The following is a 14,806-nucleotide window of genomic DNA, read 5'->3' as shown; positions in this document are numbered from 1 at the left end:
GGTTAACCACACACGCTCCACTAACGACTTTGAGAATGCAAATATCATAATTGCTATCTACTTAAAATCTTCTTAGTGAAAGCGTTTCCTCACCATCATTTTCATGAATCGGAGAGAAACCTTATGACACTTAGATTTTTATGGTGTATGTGTTCCTATCCATGTAAATTTGTCATAACCATAATCATAAGACAAGGTTAGTGACAAATCCAAACTCATATGGTCTAAACTTGTTTAATCTTAGTTTTCTTGCCACCCGGCAGCATAAGGGCCTACCATTGCTTCCATGTTGTTATGCAAACAATTGAGAACTCATAGAACTCACATGCATAGTCAACTTTAACTGGAGTGGGCACAGAAACAAGAATATGTCAACACGATGGGCTATAAACCTCAAGTCATGTTCTAGTGATAAACAACAAGTTTTATTCTTGATTAGTTCTTGAAACTTTTCAAGATCTTTACGACTCCCACTGACCTCTTGACATATAATATTCTCTTGTCAAGAACCATTCCTTGACAAAGCAAATATTCAAGAGTTAGTGTGGATTCTTATCAAGATGAACACTTCACTCAATTAGTCTTAGTTGGTCCTTGTCTTATCCAAAAACATCATAACTTACCAATTTTAAATGTACAAGAGTAGAAACATTTTACTCTACATTTGACAAGTGTTATAAACCTTCTTAAGATTATGTCACTCAAGTTACAATCTTGGAGTATTACTCTAAGACTCAATTCTGGAACAAAGTATGATTCATCTTTTGATTTAACCATTCCAACAATTCGCGATTCCTCTTCTTAGTCATACGAATGCACTAATATGTCCTTAGAGGATCAATTGTGATACGGTTTCATAGTCACTAAGATAATCACAAAATACGATATACTCAAGTACTCTCCCATCTTTTCAGATTTGAGAAACTTTTATCTTTCTGCCTAATTTGATTCTTCTTGTTCGTTCTGCCTTACATTGAAACTTTTCCAATGTTTCATAATTACACTTAAACTTGTATGTATAACCATATTTACTAAAATTTAGTAAATCATGACGAATAGCCTTATCGTTCTTTGTGGTGGACCTAATTAGCGCACATCCTAGTGTACCCGATTTCATAGTCCTTCACTTGACTCACATATACATGTGAACAAGGCATTAGTCTTAATTTCCCAAAGATGAAAATTCTCATTCATCATACAATACAAGTTGCATGATTCCAAGTTTCTATCCAACTGAAACTTGGGTGATGAGAATCTTTCCTTATTTGGTAAATTATGACACTACCACAAACGAAAGAATCAAATCCATTTTCCAATATTGCTAGCAATGGAATCATATAAACAACAATTTTTCACAAATGCCATTATAAGGATATTTAAAATATAAATAAAATTAAAACATTTTCTTTTATTTTTTAACTTGCGGAAAAACTTAGCCTTACAATGCAAATCCGTATGAAAAACATGTTGTTATCTATTCCTAAACAATATATCATAACTCTTAAGTAGCAGCTCAAGATTCTGATTCTTCCAATCATGCGATTGAAATCCATCTCTTCACGATCAGAATTAGCTTACTCTTCCTTTAAGCTTCCTTTCTTCGATTCTACAAAACATCAAAATGTGACCTAGTCACATCATGTAATAAGAATCTCCAAATAGGAACTTAATAGAGTTAGATAGTGGACTTATCTGAAGTAGAGTCATACATCCTGACTTTACAATCCTTATGATTCTTCAGGTAAATGGGCACTTCGCAACCAATGCCCTTTCTTATGGCATATGGACTCTTTAGTAATGGTACATGGGACTGTCTCAGACTTAGCCTTTCTCTTTACCATTTGGTCAACCGGGTTGACTATGGCCGATCCCTTTCCATTGGGAAGAGAATACTTTTCTGGACTTCCAATGTTTCCATTGTCAATGTCCATTAAGGTTTAGGAAGTAGATCTTCCAATCAAATTTGCTTTACCAGTGCCCTAAATCATTGCTGATTCAGCAGCATCAAGCAAATAGGTAAGATCATTAAGGGTCATGTCATGGTCTGTCATATATTAGTCCCAAAGGAACTCACTATGTGACTTAGGAAGTGATTGAAGAACCTAGTCAACAACCAACTTCCTCAAGACTTTGACACCCAACTCTCCCGACCTGTCTACATATGACTTCATCTCCAAGATGTGAGCACACACAGACTTTGCTTGCCAATAGGGCTTGAGTAACTTTGAACTTGTGGGTTAGGGAGAATAATTGGAGGAGGTGGAGGAAGAGTAGTATGATTTCCATGATCCAATCGTGGGACATAATCTTCATTAGGAAAGCTTGTTCCAAGAGATTTGGGAAGATCATAGTTGTCTGAAACAAACATCTACAATGGGAGAAATTCAAGTTAGTTGATTTAAGTCCTTAATATAACACCCAATATGAAATATTAAGGCTAGGACCCAACACAATATTTTATAACTTGGAAGAGAGATGCCCTAATCCAAGCTATAAAATATTTGAATGTAGGCGAATAACGATTCACCAATTTCCACCACGAAAAACGAAAAAGAATTTTAGGTCTTAAGTGAATTGAAACTCCTAGATCCTTTGAAATTCATTGAACTTTTCAATGGCATGTTTAAATCTCGGTTGTGCCCTCTCAAGTTTGTGACTGGGATGCCGAGGATCACAAACAAGGTGTGAATAACCATGCAAATTAACTTGGTACCCTTAACTTTATCACCTAATCGATGTGTCGGTTAACCATACGCGCTCCACCAATCTATGATAAACATTAAGTTACCCTTTGCCACTCTTACTAGTCCATGTTAGTGTGCCGGTTAACCACACACGCTCCACCAACGACTTGGTAAGGTACAAAGTGTAATTTCATGGGTTAGCACCAAATTCACATTTTCCTAAAGTAACTAAGATTGGGAATTTAATAAGGTTTAGTTACTTTATATTTATCATTATACTTTCAATTAAAATTATAGTCTTGTCCTACCCGTTCGGCTAACGACCCTCCACCAGTTAAGGAAGCGGTGGGTGAGAGTGGACACCCATTAAACTGCCATTTTATAGGCAGTAACCTTATACCCCCCTTATAGACCAGCTTCGTGAATGAGGCCTACTAACGGTAAGACTGACTTACTCTTATACATATATATAAATATTAAGCCTATAATATTATAATAGTATAAGGGTTGAATTTGAACTTTTAAAATTCTAAGGGTTTAACTTGGAATTAAAGTATTCATGGGGGGAAACTTTACAAATTCCAAAACTTGAGGGAAAGTTTTGAACAATTAAAAAACTTTTCAATTTCATAACATATGAGTTTAATATAGGTTTTAAAAACTTTAATGAAGAGACTCTTGAACATCCATAACTTGAGGACAAGTTATGGAGTTCATAAAACTATTTATGACAAAATGACTCGTCAAGTTGTGTAACCTATGGATTTAATGAAGAGTTAACACAAAAACTTGTGGTTTTCCATAACTTGAGGACAAGTTATGGAATCCATTAAAAAACACCAAGATCATCAATTCACCTAACAAGTATGTCAAGAAAAACTATGATCTAGATTAAACTCATATGAACAAGACAATTCAAATAAACCAATTTTCATGTAATTAGCCTAACCATTAAACTAATACAAAACATGAATCTATTAACAATTATCTTTTGAATTGGATTAGAATGATCAGTACCACATCAAAAATAGGTATATAAGTTCAAAAACAGCTTAGGGTAATGATTCTAGTCCAATTCCAGCCTTAAAAGTCAAAAAATTTCACTCTGGGCCTCCTAATCGTCGAGTGTATGAACCTACTCGATGATTAGGATGAATTTGTTCATGGACTCGGCGATTCCATCAGTGGACTCGGCGACTCGACAGTCTAGACAGACAGAAAATTGATTTTTTCAGCAATTTGCATCAAGTATAATGGAAAACAAGCATTCGCTCTGATACCACTGTTGGTTTTTAGTATACTACAACATCCTATGGTGCACATACAACCCTAAATACCTTGGATCTATGTTTTCACTAATTATACATGCAGATGGTTTCCAAGGCATTAAACCTATAACTAGCATGCATTTGACATAAACCATATAAGATACTAGTTAGAGTTACATACCTTTTATGTAGCTTGAAGTCTTGATGTATTTGGCCTTAAGAGCTTAGCCCCAATAGTGTGGAAGCCTCAAATGAAGTCACAACACATCATGGACAAAGGATGAAACTTGAGAGAGAATTCATACACATCAAAACCGTCCATATCCTCCAAGAATACATTAGTGGTAATTTTGGCTATGAAATAACATATTTATATGTAGGATTCCAAGGGTCATGGGTATAACCCAAATCCATACCCATGGGTGTTTTGATCCATGGTTCATGTGGCCCAACTCTTTATGTATCAATACATAAACTTGGTCCAACATGGATCATAAGCCCAACACATATAAATATAACTAATTACCATAATTAGTCCCCATAGATTTAATTAGTCTCTTTTGATCACTAAATTAATTCCAAATTAATTCTTGATCAATACTAATTAAAACATATGATTTCATATTAATATATTAGAACTTATAATATATTAATAAATCATATATAACCTTCTCTCAAGAGTCTATCCTAACAAATTGTCCTGATGATATGCAAACCAAATGGACCATGCTAGTCTTGGGTCGAGTACATACCAATAATAGTTATGGGCTTAGACATCTAATGCAACATATTATATCCACCAAATCATAAGAGGTACTTAGGAAAGGTCTTCCTAAGATTATAGAAAAATCTTCCTCTTCTTTCATTTATAACACTACAATAAATCTTCCTCGACCGAAAATGCGAACTTTCCCACTTTAGCCAATAAATCTTTTATAATTCTATGAGGGTATTTAATCGAACGATACACCATGTGGGTAGCCATTTTGGTGGTATTTAACTTAGGAGAGTTAAGCTTATTTTAGAAAGAATAAGGTATGATATTTATGATTGCTCTCGAGTCGGCTAACACATTTGTTTTTTGTTGTATTGCCAAACTCAGGAGGCAATTTCAAGCGCCCTGGATCTTTAATTTTTCTTGGAATACCTTCTTTCACAACAACTGAACATTGTTCATTGAGTACCACATTTGAGACTTTATCCAGCTTATTTCGGTTGCTAAATAGATCATTGATGAATTTTTCGTACCCGGCCATTTTTGCAATTACCTCAACAAATGGAATATTAATTGAAAGGGTCTTAACTTGCTCCATGAAATTCTTGTGTTCCTATTCCAATAGGTTATGTTTAACCATATATGGATATATAATAGGTGGATGGTATGTATTGACAGGTAGGGACTCATAAACGTTTTCTAGTGGCAATGTCGTGGGAGTATACTCGCCACATCATGGAGATTGAACATAAATCGTTTTTGGTTTTGCTTCTTCTACTTCGGGTCGATGGTCGGGATGCTCTTTGATTGTCCTCAAGAGCACTAGAGGCTATGACTTTTCTCTACCTTCAGTTGTAACCGCCAACACATGAGCTTTCGAATTTGCCCTGATATTATTTGTACTTGCTTAGCTAAATGTTCAGGAATGAGCTTAGTCAATTACCCAACTTGCATTTCCATGTTCCTTATAGATGCTTGCTGATTCCAGAGTAGCATCTGTATTATTGTGCCTCGTCTCACTAGCCTCCATGAATCTATTTAATACCGATTCGAGACAGGTTTTCTTCTCGACTTGAACTTGCTCTTTTAGGTAGAAAACACGTCCTTGTTGTCGATATTTTTCTTCTTTTTCCTTTTAATATTCTTCATAAGGTTTCCACTCCTTTGGCTTTCTTGAATCTTCATCAAACCTATCACCACTTGAATAGCACACTTGAATTTTCTTGTTTCTGTTCTCATCTAAATCACAATATTTTGTAATATGTGGTCCGCTACAATTGTCACATCCCACTTGAATCACTTGAATTGATTGCCCCATCGTTGTGATTCTTCTATCCATGGTGTCGAGTTTTGCAAGAAGTGAAGTGAGGTTGTGTTGATCTCCATCTACACCTACCTTTAATCTTATAACATACTCCCTTCGATTATGGTATTCTCTTAAATTCTTGGCAAATTATTCAATAAGAGCTTTGTTGGTAGCTAGATATTTCTTTGTCATGGGCCCTTGGGAATCAAGAAGCTGCCATGTGCTCACATTTATCCCATCATAAAATGTTGTAATCTCTTGTTACACATTTAAGTCATGTTGAGGTCAATTTTGTAACATTTCCTCGTAATGCTACCATGATTTTTATAATGACTCCGTATCATGTTGTTAGAAATTTGAGATGTTCTTCTTTAACTTAAAGACCATCGAAGATGGACCTTTAAAAATAACAATGTTTGAATATTGAATTTTTGTATAGAAGAACTATCCATGATTCATTATATTACTTATTAAATACATGTACTAAATTGTTGAATGAATTCCTTCTTCAAATTCGTCCATGTCGTGATGGCTCCTGGTGGAAGTGATTTTAACCAATCCTTCGTTGCATCCGTTAATGTAGCTGGAAGCATTCTTAACATAATCTCATCTTTGGTAACATTTGGAAAATTAAAACAGTTGGATATCTCAAAAACCTCTTCAATATGATTGTATGCATCTTCATGGTTCTTCCCAAAGAATGGTATATCCTTGAGCATGCTAAGGATGTGTCCCTTAATCTCAAAATTCACTACGACTAGAATTTCAGGTGGCACGAGTCCCGGTCCATTATCATGTCGTGTATGTCGATTGTTCTCCTCCATCGTTATAGTCGTTATGTACCCCACTATGTTGTTGGGTTCGCTTATGACGTCTTCTTCTTAATCGCTCTCGGTTTCTGGCTTGTAATCTATTTCTCTTTTTTCTGGAGTTTTTTCGAAAGTTGATGTCACGCCCCCAAACCAGAACGGCGGAAACGTTCGGGGGCGGAGGACGTCATGTTCAGTATCATAACAATGCACAATAGTAAAACAAACAACAACATCATCCGTTGCATTAATAATATAATTTAATACAAGAGTGTTCTAAATGTATTTGTAAGACACCAAAAATATATATATCAAAATAAAAGACGAGTCTTGAACATGCTCCGTCTTCTCAAAACCAGGTCCAGTGTACCTGTCTACTGGTGACTTGAGAATACAAGTTATTTTGAAAGCATAGATCAACATTTAATCTAGTGAGTTCATAAGTATTTTAGTGTCATATGTTTGTATAAGTTTGAAGAAAATGTTTGTAAGTGTTTGATGTAAAGTTTGTAAAGGTTTGATGTAAAGGTTGTAAATGTTTGATGTAAACTTTGTAAATGTTTGACGTAAAGTTTGTATACTTCCTAGAAAATCCTATATTTTCTACTAAAATGAAGAGTAGTCTTCTACCAAGACCCGACTGTTCTGTATGTTTTTTCTTTTGTAAAAGTGAGTGTTTTCCCAAATATATGACTGTTATTACCAGAAAATAGTTTACATTACCTTTTATGTGAGAAGATCACTATATGAATGTAATGGGAAAACGACAGTGTACAGTAATGTTGTAATAAGTAACTACTGAAACACTAACTACCTTAAAACCAATTTGTTTAATTAAGGTTAAAATGTGATGTGGTTATAACCATACTGATTGACAAGTGTTTAACACGACGACTTGCTGGCGTCGAAACTGATGTGACATTTGTCACCCCTTGGCCTGCCGGGCAAACTATAAAATGATTTGAAACATTTGAATGGTTATTGATGACTTGATGTCAGTTTATAAAATGATTTGAAACAGTTTGTTTGATAATACAGTTTTGAAGTATAAGAAATCCTCTTGTTTGATAGTTATAAGTCACATGTGATTGATGTTATAACCATATTGTTTTCTACTTGTATTCCCCCCCCCCCCCCATAAAAGCATTTAAAATCATTAAAAGATAAGTTAGGGGTATGAACTTACCTGTAGTGAGTGATTCGAATGGAAGATAGATAAAGGATGCTTGAGATTACAAAAGGAGTCCCGAAGCACAAATTGATCCTATTAGACATATAATCATATATATAGGAATACAATTAGTGTATAACAAGTAATCATGTATTATAAACACCCCTAGGGACTAGGAATCACTCACAATGGAGTGTATCAATCACACATGATTGATTTAAGGGAGTTCACGGCCACACCAAGTGTGTTTACGGACAAAGAAGAGTTTACGGCCAAGAACACATGATGTGTTCACGACCCAACTTGATTCTATGAAGAGTTTGCGGTCCTAATCTTGGTCTTAAGAAGGTTTACGACCAAAATCATGATCTTATGAAGGGTTTACGGCCAAAGGAAGAGTTTACGACCGTAAAATCTTGAAGATCATGCACTAATTGTTTCTTTCATGGCTAGGAATCAAGTGTTTCTTATGGATAACTAGATGATAGAAGAGATACTCACACTTTGAAGGTCTTTAGGGTGTTTACGGCCCAAGAACAAGTTTGTGTTCTTGGTGTTCTTGGTGAAAAGATGATGATTTGAAGATCTAACCCAAAAGAGTTGAATTCATGGATGAAATCAAAGCGTTTTACTAGATCAAGAAGGATATCAACTAATAATGAAATAATCACTTACAACTTTGAAGAGAAATGGAAGTGTTCTTGATGATACTTGAGAGAGAATGAGTTTTCTTGACTTGAAGATGTGAGCAACAAGGGAATAATGAAGGAAATTCATACTTCAGGAGAGGGGTTCACGACTGCCAAGAGTTTACGACCGTAAACTCTAGTTTGCGGCCGTAAACTCCTTGTGATGGAGTTTCCGGATCGATTTCAACTCAATGAACTTTAGCTAACACATACCTACACACAATCCTTGAATGTACTAGGCTTAGAACACTTAAACAGACCCTTAACAATGCTAAAAGATAGCAGAAACAAGTCTGACATTTGATTGGATTGAATGGATTTACAAGATAGAAATTTCAGGTTGTTACATCATCGCCCCCGTTAAAGGGAATTTCGTCCCGAAATTAGAGTTTAAGCAATTATAGATAAACTAAGGGAAACGATGAGGATAGGGATCAAATTAGTCCTAACGACTACGCTGCCTAGGGTTTCTACGGATTCTTCCACAAAGTTGGGGTTCTCGCTTACCTCGATCAAAGCGAGTGGAATAACAAAAGTCTCGTCGGACAACCAATTTTCAAGTTAGAGACGTGGAAAGTAGCGTGTATGTTATTGGATTTACGAGGTAGTCGGGGTCTACAAGCTACTGGATCAACTCTATTAAGAATCTCAAATGATCTTACGTACCTTGGATTTAGCATTCCACGCTTTCCGAAGCGTATTCTGCCCCTCCGGATGAGACCTTTACCTGACGAGGTCACCAACCAGGAATTTCCAAGGGTTTTCTCTTATCGACGGCGTTAGCTGTTCTGCCTGACTCTGGGAGCTTCACGTCGCTCCTGGATTTGTACTCTCTTCTCGGTAGTTTCTCGGATGAATTCCGGACCAACGAAGGTGTTGTCTGGAAATTGGACCTCTAGCTAGTTGCGTGTCGCCTACTTTAATCCAGTGCAGAGAGGATCTGTACTTGTGACCAAAGCGGGTTTCGAATGGAGCAACTTTAAGTGCTAGCATGGTCAAGGACTCGACTAGTTGATAATTGGGTATTCTTGTTCTTCCAAAGTCTATCACATATGATCTCCGCGCAACTTCTAATGATTAAATCGTTCTCTCATTCTGTCTGTTGGTTTAAGGATGGTAGGCCATGCATCATGACTGGCCTAGTTTCCAAAAATTTCTGAAGTGACTGCCTGAACTGGGAGATGATTCTACTATCTCAAACGGAAATAAAAGATATTGGAACACCGTGCAGTCTAACTAATTTCTCGGGCACACGTCCTAGTTAACTTCTCTATTCTGCCTGATTCCTTAAAATTGTAGGAAGGGTGCAGATTTGTCTAATCTGGAAACGATCACCAAAAAATGGCAATCAAGTCCACCTGTTTCCTTGGTTAACTTGATTATGAAGCTCTTTGTAATCTGCCACAACTTCCTCTTAGGTATTTCCGGTGGTTTGTAGTGAGCTTGCAGACTTTTGCTCTGAAGTTCATGATAAGACTTATACTTAGGTCATCCACCATCACCTCGTGTATACAAGTCGTATATAATTTAGATTGACAAAACGTTCGGATGGGTGGCTCTGCCCCAAGTCCACAACAAGACAATGAACAGAATATAGGGCGGAATCACACATCCTAAATCCTGTTAAGTCTAAATTATTTACCACCCTTGCGTATACACTTAGAAGCGGTTGATTGACCTAATGAGTTCTTAGTCTCTATTCTTGAACATGACCTGCGATACGAGTGGTCTTCTTCGGAGATCTATTGGGTATACTTCGGGTGTTTACTGACTTCTGAGACTTCTTTGGTGTTTTTGGCTTTAAGGCTATTAACTATTGGGTAGGCTAGAAAGGCCTGGTACCTCTCGCATGGGTACTTCTAAAGTTCTGATGTGAGAGATGATATAAGGGTTTTGCGTTATGGATCGGAAGAATTTCATCTGACGGTTGATTAAGGGAAGAGTTCTTTTACACTGCACGGAAATTTTTGCATGGTAAGGACCAAGCCAAACCATGTCGGATGATGATGTCGGAACTTCTTGACGAATCAGATATTATGTTAATTGAAAGCAGAAATGATGACTAGGACGATGAACTAACCTTGGTATGATTACTACGAACCCTATTTTATCAAAAACTAACAATTACAACTAAACGAGGGTTCTGATAATTTGAAACAATGAACTTTCAAGAAATGACTCCTACTAGGTCTCTCTATAACCGTTCGGTGTACACTAGTCATGTATAATTAATTAATGGGGTTTGGAAGCGTACCAAAATTATAGCAGGGTTCTTTGATTCTTCCCCACATTCTAGGGTCAAACTCGTCCTGATCCCCCGCTATTCTTCTCTGCTGGACAGTCCCTTTTGAAATGTCCTATTTCACCACAAAGGTGGCATATTAGACTGATTCCAACATTGGTGGTCGAAGTAATGTTCCGGATCGGGACTCTGCAGAAACGGGTAGTGTGCTTGTTGCTGTTGCAGTTCTTGCAATGAATCACTCGGTAGACTCCCAGGTGATGGAAGCTGCACTTTTTGCACTTGGGTAGATTTCCAGCATACTGCCTTGCTGGGGTAGGGGTAACCGGGATACTAGTAGAAACGACAGTAGGAGTAACAGATTTCGTGGCCGCGGAGGCTGCCACTGATTGTTGTCTCTTGGCTAACTTTTGAGGTGATTTTCCCTTCTTCTTATCCCAGAACATCCGTTTCTTGTTATGCATTTGGAGGTTCGGTGTGTCGTTGCGAGTAGGCACTCGTTGTTGTACTTGGTTATCACCTGGATTGGGATTGCTGATAACAATTCCACTACCATTTGCGTTGTTAGCGTTAAGGTGAGTCATGACAGCTGTAACGGCAGCTGTGACCGCAGCTTGAAAAGTAGCCGTATTCATCTGAAGGATTGGTGTTTTGCCAGCGGGTTGGTTACGTTTCTTCGGAGGCATGATTTTGTTACATGACAAGGAATGAGTTCGTGAGTGTTTATGGTTTGCTCTAGATGTATCCTAATCATTTACATGAATGTAACTTTTTCGTTTTGTTATACTGTCCTTGGTGATTCGACCTACATCCCTATGATGCAGTCCTGGTAAGGTATAGAAGGAAGTTCCTAGAATGGTCACAAGGCGGGTGTCATTCGAACTAAGTTATCTTTCATTGGAGGATATCATGTTCCAACATTCGAAAAGATTTGAAAGTAGCTCATAATAGAGTCTACATAAAATAGACTTATGAATTTTGAGAAATAATCACTCTCGATTGAGATTTTGTGATCCGATTTATTGATGTTAGTCAATATTACTGGTATTAAAGACGTAACAAGTTCTAAAAATGACCTAGGAGTAGGTCTTACATCAAACCTGAATAAGAAAATTTTGACAGTACTAAGACCTAACAGACTGAAAGTTCAAGGTCTTAAGATAAACAGCAATTTACAGGGAAAAGTGCTACTTAGAGTATAGATAAGAAGGCTATTCCTTAAACCCAAAAGAAAGGATGAGTAGAGCATCTTCTACTGGCGACGGGCACCCCTCGGATGAACCCTTAATTCGGCCAGCTGACGCTCCACATCAAGAAGGTGTCATTCGTACACTGCCTGGCGTGCTCGGAGCTCTATGACTTCAGCTCAGGTTACAGCTAGTTCTTTATGAAAAGCATCATTGTCTCTCATAGCTCTCCCATGAGCAACGTCAATATTGCGAATACTATCCGTGTTGGCGTTTGTATCTGCATCTAGCTCCACAGTTTGTTGAATGGTTGTCGTTCCAAGCTCAACATTGCGAGCCACACGGCGAACTAAGATGGGAAGAATTCTATCTGCTGAGCCTCCCTCATTCAGATTGTAGAAGGTTCGGTCTCCGTTTTAGGGTAAGGGTTGGCCCTGCTCACGACTCCACCTACCCAAGTTCTCAGCCCACTAAGGCGTCGGGCTTTGAAAAGCCGAACGAGGGTTAGGATTTGGGATTTGAGCCACTAGGGGTAAATCATTGACTTCTGGCTCGAAGTCAGAATCCTCTGGGAAGTTTTCTACGAAGTCGTCATCTAAAGGAATTGCATGATTCTCTTCTGGCTCTGCATCGAGCCATTCATCATTTCCTTGGTTGGGAAAGTACGGGTCGCCGGGGAGATGGAATCCAGCAATGTTATCTATACAAGAATAGGGATAAAAGAGATAGTTAATAGACGTACTACTTAATATAATTATAGGATGATCCTTACCAGTTACTTCAATACTTGCGTAGTGCATACCAGTTATATGTAACCAAAACAGAATACACCTTCGAATAAGTGACCCTTACTCTAAGTCCACAACTAAACAAGGAACATGAAGTAAAGCAAAGATCACAGATTCTAAGTCTATGACACCTTAGTCACATATAACCTTAGCGTATCCACTCCGCAAATATTGACCTACTAATAAAGACCTTTTAGTTCTCAAATAAGTAATTTATAGTAACACAAAATACTCCTATAGTATTTTAAGTTTATGTTCTGTTCTAAAGTTCTCATTGTAGTAGTGTTGGTAAGTTTTTAGACTTTTTGTAACACCACAACCATTCCTAGGCACATGCTAATCACTTCTCGGAAAGATATAGTTGATTAGGCTATATCACTCCCAGATCTGATTATATGTCCCCAAGCCTACTTGTGTTGTCTAACAACCGCACTACTTTTGTTCTGTTCTGGTATGACACTGATTTTAGTATGAATGCATGTATGTATACTTTAGTTAAATATTTTATTAATTAAAAAGTATAAACTCTTGGTCAGAGTATTTTAATCCCGTTGTGTTTATAGTTGTATATCTTTTATGCGTTGATATACTTAATTCACTATAAACAAAGCTCTGATACCAATCTGTCACACCCCCAAACCAGAACGGCGGAGGACATCATGTTCAGTATCATAACAATGCACAATAGTAAAACAAACAACAACATCATCCATTGCATTAATAATATAATTTAATACAAGAGTGTTCTAAATGTATTTGTATGACACCAAAAATATATATATCAAAATAAAAGACGAGTCTTGAACATGCTCCGTCTTCTCAAAACCTGGTCCAGTGTACCTGTCTACTGGTGACTTGAGAATACAAGTTATTTTGAAAGCATAGATCAGCATTTAATCTAGTGAGTTCATAAGTATTTTAGTGTCAAATGTTTGTATACGTTTGAAGAAAATGTTTGTAAGTGTTTGATGTAAAGTTTGTAAAGGTTTGATGTAAAGTTTGTAAATGTTTGATGTAAAGTTTGTAAATGTTTGATGTAAAGTTTGTATACTTCCTAGAAAATCCTATATTTTCTACTAAAATGGAGAGTAGTCTTCTACCAAGACCCGACTGTTCTGTATGTTTGTTCTTTTGTAAAAGTGAGTGTTTTCCCAAATATATAACTATTATTACCAGAAAATAGTTTACATTACCTTTTATGTGAGAAGATCACTATATGAATGTAATGGGAAAATGAAAGTGTACAGTAATGTTGTAATTAGTAACTACTGAAACACTAACTACCTTAAAACCAATTTGTTTAATTAAGATTAAAATGTGATGTGGTTATAACCATACTGATTGACAAGTGTTTAACACGACGACCTGTTGGCGTCGAAACTGATGTGACATTTGTCACCCCTTGGCCTGCCGGCCAAACTGTAGCGAACAGTCGGGATGCGGGCTTGCCAGTCCCGTATAGATCTATACACACAATGCCCGCTCTCCCTCCAGGAGACTCTGGTTACAAAACGCGACCTAACAAGTATATTTCTAAGCCGTGAAGTAGTTTCACATTAATGTTATCTAGTTCTTGTAAAAGGATGTATGTTCCTTTCTGTTCTTGTTATCGTTTGTTCCTTTCTGTTCTTATTATTGTATGTTTCTTTCTATTCTTGTTATCGTATGTTCCTTTATGTTCTTGTTATTTGTATGTTTGAACTGACTCATGTATGAACTGACTCTTGTAAGTTTCATTGTTCTAGAAATAGTAAGTATTATTCTCCTAAACTATACCTATTATAGTTTACTAGTAAGCTCTGTAATTGAATAACTGTTCATGTTTGTACACCTTTGCTACCCAAAGGTGTTGAACTAATTGTAAGTACTTTTATATCTACATACATATACATAATATATAGCTAAGATTTAAACGGCACTCGGACAAACAACCGATACCTTAAGTCC

The 14,806-nt window shown here is 36.9% G+C and overlaps 1 non-coding gene across 1 annotated transcript; it reads left to right on the top strand.

The window, feature by feature from the left end:
- The first annotated feature begins 6,244 nt into the window (after positions 1-6,244).
- LOC145110474 (small nucleolar RNA R71) lies at positions 6,245-6,351 on the top strand. The gene has a single exon (XR_013709851.1). It is a non-coding gene; the product is annotated as a small nucleolar RNA R71 (small nucleolar RNA).
- Positions 6,352-14,806: the final 8,455 nt, after the last annotated feature.

Source organism: Lactuca virosa, chromosome 4, assembly GCF_052849685.1.
Source record: "Lactuca virosa cultivar CGN04683 chromosome 4, Lactuca_virosa_CGN04683_v6, whole genome shotgun sequence".
In the NCBI taxonomy this organism is placed as follows: Eukaryota; Viridiplantae; Streptophyta; class Magnoliopsida; order Asterales; family Asteraceae; genus Lactuca; species Lactuca virosa.
This window is presented reverse-complemented; position numbering and strand designations above follow the sequence as displayed.